Genomic DNA, 10956 nt, shown 5'->3' on the forward strand with positions numbered 1-10956 from the left:
TTTTGTGTGTAATTTTGTGTGTATGTTTGTGTTTGTTTGTGTGTCTATCGACCTGCCAGCGCTTTTGTTTGGTAAGTCTCATCATCTTTCTTTTTAGATATATTTTTCCCACGTGGAATCTTTCCCTCTATTATATTCATATCATTAATTTGAACCCAACAATCACGTTTGTTATTGTTATCGTTGTTGTTATTGTCACTGTTACATTTCATAGTCTTTTCTGTCGTCTTATTTCCTCCTTCCGTTTTTGCCCGCAGTTTCACTTTCTATTCACCTTTTCCTTTTTTACCGTAATCCAGTATACAATTTTATCCCGCCGATATATACTCAATAATACGTAATAATACGTAACCCACTTCAAAACCATAACCAAAAAACATTTTTTTTCCGCTTTGCTGCTATAAAATCCACCGTTTCCAGTTCACAAACAGTTCCTTTCGGCTATTAAACAACCTTTTCGGCTAGTTTTAATAACTTTTGCTTTATTTTCATTTCCGTTTTTCTCACATCACCGATCATTTTTAGCCACTTCCCACAGGTTTTAACGTAATTATTTCGTCATCAGACAATTGTTAGCTTCATTTCCATAATCTGCCACCACCAAACCACTCCTTTTAATACATCCTCACGTAGTTTTTTCGAAATTTTCCCGTATTTCTCCACCCTTTAACGTGTTTTGGCGGCAACACAACCACCTAACCTTTATGCACATCATTATCTACCTACACAAGTTCACCACAGCATCAACATAGCCCAGCTCTAACCAACCCTTTTTCGCCTTTTTTCACACCAGATCTCCATTTGCTTTCTAGTTTTACCTTTATCTCTCCCCATATATTTTTATATTTATTTTCATTTCAGCCTCTTGTTCCACTCTCCACCTTCTAGTACCATGTCACCCTCACAACACCTCCACAACGACCCCATTAAGTTTTATTTACATTCCCTCCGCAAACATGCCTTCGCCCTAGCCAGATTACACTCCCATATTTTATTTTCTCAGGCTTGTCTGACATTTGGCATCACCCCCAAAGGCCTCACACTTAAAGTTCCCATCTCTGGCTGCAACCCTTCTTTCCATCATTCCCTATACCAGTTCCAAACCGAACAATCCATTGCCCTCACCCACCTAATCCTTCACCTACACATCCACTCAGCCAATCAACACACCCATCAACTCCTATCCTTAATAAAAGTCCTCAATCTTTCCTCTCCCACATCCACGCCGGTTGTTCAGAGCATCCTCCTACAGGCCAACCGCAAATTAGAACAGCATGCCACCCTCCACCTTAAAAAACTATCCAATCTCCTGGTTTCCCACCTCCGGAAAGGCAACTCACTCACCCTTCACAACCTTTCCAGCAAACCTCAACCTCCTCTCATTGCACACAAACCCAGTCTCTCCCATCTACTCAATCTCCCACTTCCAGCTCCACTCCCTCCAAAACCTCAAAATCCCAATCAACACAATCTGGAACCACAACACCCCAATTCAGTAGTTAACCTTTCCTCCAAACCTCTCTCCCAATCCGAAACCTCTGTCCTATCCAAAGGCCTCACCTAAAGCCCCACTCCCAGATTTAACCAAACAGCCCTCGTCAAAGATTTACTATCCTACACCCGTACTCTCTGCTGGAAATATCACTTTGCCACGAAGAAAAATGATCCTAATCCTACTCCTAATGATCCAACTCCCCAAGACACTATCCAAATTGAACCATCCCTGGAACAGTTCCGTCCTCCGTCACAGCGGGACCCACCTCCTCTTCCTCAAAATCACCCTCTCCTAACCTTCCAGGAATTTCTGACTTCCAGCCTTGCCTCTCAATCCTTCTTAAAAAACCTTAATCCTACTCCCAACATCACCACTGCTGAAGCCCAGGCTATCCGTGATCTGAAGGCCGACCGATCGATCATCATTCTTCCGGCGGACAAGGGTTCCACGACTGTGGTACTTGATCGTCGGGAGTATGTGGCTGAGGGACTGCGTCAGCTTTCAGACAACACTACTTACAAAGTTTGCCAAGGTAATCCCATTCCTGATGTCCAGGCGGAGCTTCAAGGAATCCTCAGAACCTTAGGCCCCCTACAAAACCTTTCACCTGACTCCATCAACCTCCTGACCCCACCAACCCCCCGCACCCCTACCTTCTACCTTCTTCCCAAAATTCACAAACCCAATCATCCCGGCCGTCCCATTGTAGCTGGTTACCAAGCCCCCACAGAACGCATCTCTGCCTACGTAGATCAACACCTTCAACACATTACATGCAGTCTCCCATCCTTCATCAAAGACACCAACCACTTTCTCGAACGCCTGGAATCCCTACCCAGTCTGTTACCCCCGGAAACCATCCTTGTAACCATTGATGCCACTTCCTTATACACAAATATTCCGCATGTCCAGAGCCTCGCTGCGATGGAGCACTTCCTTTCACGCCGATCACCTGCCGCCCTACCTAAAACCTCTTTCCTCATTACCTTAGCCAGCTTCATCCTGACCCACAACTTCTTCACTTTTGAAGGCCAGACATACCAACAATTAAAGGGAACAGCCATGGGTACCAGGATGGCCCCCTCGTATGCCAACCTATTCATGGGTCGCTTAGAGGAAGCCTTCTTGGTTACCCAGGCCTGCCAACCCAAAGTTTGGTACAGATTTATTGATGACATTTTCATGATCTGGACTCACAGTGAAGAAGAACTCCACAATTTCCTCTCCAACCTCAACTCCTTTGGTTCCATCAGATTCACCTGGTCCTACTCTAAATCCCATGCCACTTTCCTTGACGTTGACCTCCACCTGTCCAATGGCCAGCTTCACACGTCCGTCCACATCAAACCCACCAACAAGCAACAGTACCTCCATTATGACAGCTGCCACCCATTCCACATCAAACGGTCCCTTCCCTACAGCCTAGGTCTTCGTGGCAAACGAATCTGCTCCAGTCCGGAATCCTTGAACCATTACACCAACAACCTGAAAACAGCTTTTGCATCCCGTAACTACCCTCCCGACCTGGTACAGAAGCAAATAACCAGAGCCACTTCCTCATCTCCTCAAACCCGGAACCTTACACAGAAGAACCCCAAAAGTGCCCCACTTGTGACGGGATACTTTCCGGGACTGGATCAGATTCTGAATGTGGCTCTCCAGCAGGGATACGACTTCCTCAAATCCTGCCCTGAAATGAGATCCATCCTTCATGAAATCCTCCCCACTCCACCAAGAGTGTCTTTCCGCCGTCCACCTAACCTTCGTAACCTCTTAGTTCATCCCTATGAAATCCCCAAACCACCTTCCCTACCCTCTGGCTCCTACCCCTGTAACCGCCCCCGGTGTAAAACCTGTCCCATGCACCCTCCCACCACCACCTATTCCAGTCCTGTAACCCGGAAGGTGTACACGATCAAAGGCAGAGCCACGTGTGAAAGCACCCACGTGATTTACCAACTGACCTGCCTACACTGTGAAGCGTTCTATGTGGGAATGACCAGCAACAAACTGTCCATTCGCATGAATGGACACAGGCAGACAGTGTTTGTTGGTAATGAGGATCACCCTGTGGCTAAACATGCCTTGGTGCACGGCCAGCACATCTTGGCACAGTGTTACACCGTCCGGGTTATCTGGATACTTCCCACTAGCACCAACCTGTCAGAACTCCGGAGATGGGAACTTGCCCTTCAGCATATCCTCTCTTCTCGCTATCCACCAGGCCTCAATCTCCACTAATTTCTAATTTCAATCTGCCGCCGCTCATACCTCACCTGTCTTTCAACATCACCTTTGCCTTTGTACTTCCGCCCCGACTAAAGCTTTACAAATGTCTGCTTGTGTCTGTGTATATGCGGATGGATATGTGTGTGTGTGCGCGAGTGTATACCTGTCCTTTTTTCCCCCTAAAGTAAGTCTTTCCGCTCCCGGGATTGGAATGACTCCTTACCCTCTCCCTTAAAACCCAAATCCTTTTGTCTTTCCCTCTCCTTCCTTCTTTCCTGACGAGGCAACCATTGGTTGCGAAAGCTAGAATTTTGTGTGTATGTTTGCCAGCGCTTTTGTTTGGTAAGTCTCATCATCTTTCTTTATATATATATATATATATATATATATATATATATATATATGTGTGTGTGTGTGTGTGTGTGTGTGTGCGCGCGCGCGAGTGTATACCCGTCCTTTTTCCCCCTAAGGTAAGTCTTTCCGCTCCCGGGACTGGAATGACTCCTTACCCTCTCCCTTAAAACCCACATCCTTTCGTCTTTCCCTCTCCTTCCCTCTTTCCTGATGAGGCAACAGTTTGTTGCGAAAGCTTGAATTTTGTGTGTATGTTTGTGTTCGTTTGTGTGTCTGTCGACCTGCCAGCACTTTCATTTGGTAAGTCACATCATCTTTGTTTTTAGGTATATTTTTCCTTCGTGGAATGTTTCCTTCTATTATAACTATATATATATATATATATATATATATATATATATATATATATACTACTGGCCATTAAAATTGTTACACCAATAAGAAATGCAGGTGATGAACGGGTATTCATTGGACAAATATATTATACTAGAACTGACATGTGTTTACATTTTCACGCAATTTCGGTGCATAGATCCTGAGTAATCAGTACCCAGAACAACCGCCTCTGGCTGTAATAACAGCCTTGATATGCCTGGGCATTGAGTCAAACAGAGCTTGGATGGCGTGTACAGCTACAGCTGCCCATGCAACTTCAACACAATACCACAGTTCATCAAGAGTAGTGACTGGCATATTATGATGAGCCAGTTGCTCGGTCACCATTGACCAGACGTTTTCAATTGGTGAAAGATCTGGATAAAGTGCTGGCCAGGACAGCAGTCAAACATTTTCTGTATCCAGAAAGGCCCGTACACGACCTGCAACATGCGGTCGCGCCTTATCCTATTGAAATATACGGTTTCGCAGGGATCGAATGAAGGGTAGAGCCACGGGTCGTAACACATCTGAAATATAACGTCCACTGTTCAAAGTGCCATCAATGTGAACAAGAGGTGACCGAGACGTGTAACCAATGGCACCCCATACCCTCACGCCGGGTGATACGCCATTATGGCGATGACGAATACACTCTTCCTATGTGCGTTCACCGCGATGTCACCAATCATGAATGCAACCATCATGATGCTGTAAACAGAACTTGGATTCATCTGAAAAAATGACGTTTTGCCATTCATGCATCCAGGTTCGTCGTTGAGTACACCATCGCAAGCGCTCCTAGCTGTGATGCAGCGTCAAGGGTAACAGCAGCCATGGTCTCCGAGCTGATAGTCCATGCTGCCGCAAACGTCGTTGAACTGTTCGTGCAGATGGTTGTTGTCTTGCAAACGTCCCCATCTGTTGACTCAGTGATCGAGATGTGGCTGTACGATCCGTTACAACCCTGAGGATAAGATACCTCTCATCTCAACTGCTACTGATACGAGGCCGTTGGGATCTAGCACGGCATTCCATATTATCCTCCTGGACCAACCGATTCCATATTCTGCTAACAATCATTGGATCTCGACCAACGCGAGCAGCAATGCTGCGATATGATAAACCGCAATCGCGATAGGCTACAATCAGACCGTTATCAAAGTTGTAAACGTGATGGTAGGCATATCTCCTCCTTACACGATGCATCACAACAACGTTTCACTGGGCAATGCCTGGCAACTGCTGTTTGTGTATGAGAAATCGGTTGGAAACTTTCCTCATGTCAGCACATTGTAGGTGTCGCCACTGGTGCCAACCTTGTGTGAATGCTCTGAAAAGCTAATCATTTGCATATCACAGCATCTTCTTCCTGTCGGTTAAATTTCGCGTCTGTAGCACATCATCTTCGTGGTGTAGCAATTTTAATGGCCAGTAGTGTATATAAGGATTGGTGAATCAGCCAGGTGGGTGTCAGTTTTCAGACAGTTTTTGTCAGCCAGTTTTGTAACAGTATTTTGCAATAACATGTGATTTTTAAAGAGAGAATCATGTCAACCTGAATTTCTCACAAGTTCTCTTAGCATTACCAAATGAGTAGCTACACTGTCAAGAACTCAGCAGGCTGCAGCAAATTTTGGTGAAGCAAATAACTCGCAAATTCTTTTTTCAGCTACTTCAGAACCAGAGATTGCCCATTGTTATGTCCTGGCATGTGTCAAGTTGAAACTTCATCTAGAAATGTGACATGACACTGTAGTTTTCAAATGACAAATTTGGGAAATGAACTTAGTCTTAATGTTGAATATATATTGTAGCCAATTTTTACCCCAACAGCTAGCCATCTCTTCTGCACAGATGTTAAAAATCATCTGAATATCTAGAATCAGGAATGGAAATGTTCTATTAGATACACTGCATGTAGAACTGCAGGTATCTGTTTTCTTTGAAACATACCTGTGCAATAAAGTAAACATTAAGTTACCAACAACAGGTACACAGCACGAAAAGTCACAAACAGCAGATACTTTTTCGAAGTAACAGGTTTCTTTCTAACTTGATTAAATTTGGCTCGCACAATCAAGAATAGCATAAGCTGTAGAGAGATAGTTTATTGTTAACGCAACACACAGATTAAGTTTCTATGCTCTGTTTGTCATTTGTTAATATGTACCTTGACTTCTGTCACTTCCCTGAAGGCTCTCCTTCTTGATGGAATCTATGGAACACAATGACTGGATCAATATACTGGTCAACTTTTATTGCACATACTGGATGACTGGTATGGTCACATATGACAATGATCGTGCCACATTTTATACAGGATATTCCAGGAGGAGTGGCCAGCACTCAGGGGTATGACAGGAACAATCATTCGAAGCAAAAAAGTCTAGTAAACATGGGCTCCAAAATGCATCACTTACGAGCTATGAACATTTCACCTTTGTTACTGAGAAACAAATGTCTTCTACTGCACACTCTTTGGTTTCCATATTTTGGGCAAAGTAGTATGGACTGAAACAAGAAAAATTTGTCTAGCTATGAGCACTTTTTCGGTAGAAGAGATGCATTTCACCATAGCAAAGATCAGGAAGTTTTAGTGATGCACGACATACACACACATTACAATCTATCATGCAAAATGATCCATAGAACATGCAACTAACAAACAAACATTAATCACCATCAGTGTCATCCGACACTAAAGGCATTGCCTTGGTTATGTAGCCAGTCTTCTCTGTCCCTCACATGTGTACAGCTTGGCTGTAGCTAGTACAGTTCATTCCACTGATAACACTTTGTAATAAGGATGTTCCGGGCCTGACTCTTCCATTCTTTCTCAGGATTTTGCCTTCTAGATGTTTTTTATGATGCTGTTATGATACAAATTCAACATATCAATCGGTGTCCTTTTCTCTTTAATTTCGTTGAGTATTTGTTTATTAGATTTTCTTGCAGTATATAGCCACATCTCTATTGCTTCTAATTTTTCTTTTTCTTGTTTCCTCAGAGTCAGTCCTTCACAGTCATAGTTTAAAGTGCTCCAACTAAATGTCTTGATTAATTTCTTTCTTCTTTCTATATTAGGGTGGTTGTTTATTAATAATTTTCTCTTATTTCTGAATGCTTGTTTAGTCATTGCAATTCTTCTTTTAATATCCATTATACTTCTGTTATTGTACTTTCCAAGTAGCAAAATTCATTTACTCGTATTAGCATTTACTTTTTATATCAATGTGTGCCCTTACTTTTCTGTTTGATCTATATCAACAACTTTAAAAAGAATAGAATGCTACTCACCATGAAGGTGACAGGTTCTGTTGCAGACAAGCACAACAAGAAGACGGTTACATACTTAGTTTTCGGCCAAAGGCTTCTTCAACAAAGAAATGAAAAAACACATACACACACACAAATTCACATAAGCTGGCACACCTCATGCACAAATGACCACTATCTCTAGCCAGACTGCAATTGTTGCTTTGAACGAAACCAGCAATCAGGAGTTCAGCACAGAAGGGTAAGGGATGACAGGATACAGGTGAGGTGAGAGAAGAGCGCTGTCTGGCGGAGCACGCAGGGACTAGAAGGCAGCAAGAAAAGGCTGCCAGGCCAAGTGTCAGGAGGCTGTGTGTGTGTGTGTGTGTGTGTGCAGGGGGGGGGGGGGGGCGAAGTAAGAAGAAAACAAGGGGAAAGGACTGTTGGGTGCGTTGGCAGACAGCAGCACACAATAAGGGTAAGGAGGTGCAAACTGGGAGGGGGTAATAGGACAGGGAGGCGGAAACTGGTGGCTGGAGGGCACGGAGACAGCAAGTTATTGTAGGTCGAGGATAATTTTGGAAGCAGACAATGTGTTTTAAGGATAACTCCCATCTGCGCAGTTCAGAAAAGCTGGTGGTGGAGAGCAGGATCCAGATGCTCTGGGTTGTGAAGCAACCACTGAAATCAAGTCTGTTATGTTCAGCTTCATGTTATGCCACAGGATGGTCCACTTTGCTCCTGGCCACAGTTTGGCAGTAGACATTCATCCTGGTAGGCAGCTGACTGTTAAACACACCAATATAAAAAGCTGTGTAACTATTTCAGATAGCTTGTAAATGACATGGCTGCTTTCACGGGTTGCGCAGCCTCCGATGGGATAGAAGGAGAGTGGGTTAATTGGGCATGTTTTGCACACAGATATGATCTGTGTAGCAAGGGGCTGGAATTGAGAGTGGCATAGGAATGGACTAGGTGTTGTGGAGGTTAGGTGGGCGACGGAATGCCGCTCCATGAGGGATGGGAAGAATCTCGGGTAGGATGTTCCCAATGTCAGTTGGATTTAATGTGGACAGATGTGTGCATGGTGCATGGAGCCATCAGAGTGGAGGTGGTCAGCGTCCAGGAAGGTGGCGCACTGCGTTGAGAATGAACAGATGAAGTGCATGGGAGAGAAGGTGGTGAAATTGTGAAGGAAAGTAGATAGGATGTCTCGGCCCTGAGTTCTAATAATGAAAATATCAATAAATGCGGACCTGACCAAATATTTGGGATTTTGGTAGGCCAGGAAGGTTTCCTCTAGATCAATCATAAACAGGTTGGCATAGAAGAGTGCCATGTGGGTGCCCATGTCTGTGCTGTAGATATGTTTGTACACATTCCCTTCAAAGAAGAAGTAGTTGTATAAGGATAGTGAGAAATGTGTATGAGGAATGAGGTAGTTCGTCTGGAGTACGAGGTGGAATCCAAAATTTTCGGGACTGGTGCTGCCATCTGGAAAGTAGGAGTAGTAGATCTTTGCACTGCTAGGTGGGAAGAGCTGCATATCTGATGAGTCAATGTGCAGAACGACATTCAGCTGGTAGGATGTGTTGCGTGTCCACAGATTTCCGTAATACTCTGTGTTTGGTGTGTAGCGATTTTACGAGGGATCCGTAAACTGAACAGTGCTTGTGTATCAAATTCTGTGCGAATCTCAGGAAAAGTGCTACAGAGACCCTTGCAATGACTCAACAAGTGTTTGGGGGGCAGAGCATGAGCTGTACGTATGTGTTTGAGTGGCATGCTTGGTTCAAGGCCAGCTGTACAGATGTCAAAGATGATGCTCACAATGGAATACCTGTTAGCCGCGCAGTGCCAGACATTGTTGCCAAACTTCAACAATTGGTATGTGCAGATTGACGTCAAACCATTCAAGACCTTGCGGATGAAGTGGGTATTGGTTATGGGACATGTCAACGAATGTTGACTCATGAACTGGGCATGCATCATGTTGCCGCAGAATTTGTGCCAAGGACCTTGACTGCCGCTCAGAAGGCACAGCGTGTTGAAGTGTGCAGGGACCTCCGTCAGACCGCATCTGATCTTCTTGTCATGGGTTATCACTGGTGACTATAGCTGGATTTATGGTTATGATCCAGAGACAAAGCAACAATCATCCCAGTGGAAGAGCCCGCGCTCTCCAAGACCCAAAAAAGGGAGACATGTGAAGAGCAAAGTGAAGAGCATGATCACCATTTTTTTTTTATACTAAGGGAATTGTGCACAAAGAATTCGTCCCACCCAACCAAACAGTGAATTCCGTATACTACTGTGATGTTTTGCGATGGCTCCGTGAAAATGTGCAGCAATGATGGCCCAAACTTTGGCGTCAAGGGAAATGGCTGCTGCATCACGACAACACGCCCTGTCACACATCCTTGCTCACCAGGACCTTTTTGGCAAAAACAACATGGTGGTTGTATCCCACCCACCCACCATACTCCCCAGATTTGGTACCTTGCGACTTCGCGCTATTCCCAAAGCTGAAACTCAATTTGAAAGGCCATGTCCAAAACTCTAGAGAGGATTCAAGAAGCATCGCTGGAGGCAATAAACACCCTCAAAGAACAGGACTTCCAGAAAACGTTTGACCAGTGGCAGAAGTGCTGGGACCGGTGTGTACGTGCGGGTGGGAACTACTTCGAGAGTGATGGTGACCATTAGTCCAAAGGTAAGGTTTTAAACAGATGGCAGCACCAGTCCCGAAAAAATTCTGGATAGTACCTCGTATGAAGGGTGATGGGAGAGACAGTGTTCAATAGCATCAAGCCCATGGGCAAACTCTTCTTTCTAATTTTGTTTTCAGCGCAATTATAGCTTCCCTGGTTCTTTTTCCTTTCCTAAATCCAAATTGGTCTTCTCCAAAATACTAGTTATTTTATCTTTTTAGTCTTTTCCTAACAATACTGAGTATAGTGGCTTAGTAATTCCGAGGTTCTGTAATTTGAACAATCATTGGCCTTCCTTTTCTTAAGTATGGTAACTGTTTTACTTTTTATTAATTCTATTGATAGCATTCTATCGTCACTGCAGACACACATATACATATGTACAGTTGTTCTTCTTTCTCCGGTATTCTTTGATAAGCATTAATGTTGTCTGTTCATCACTCTGTTGTTGTTCAAGCTGTTTAAAGCATTGTCGAATTCTGACTCAATGCTCTGAATTCATTCACTACTTTTTCCAATGTGCTTATAAAATCT

The sequence above is a fragment of the Schistocerca cancellata genome, chromosome 6, assembly GCF_023864275.1.
Source record: "Schistocerca cancellata isolate TAMUIC-IGC-003103 chromosome 6, iqSchCanc2.1, whole genome shotgun sequence".
NCBI classification, from domain to species: domain Eukaryota; kingdom Metazoa; phylum Arthropoda; class Insecta; order Orthoptera; family Acrididae; genus Schistocerca; species Schistocerca cancellata.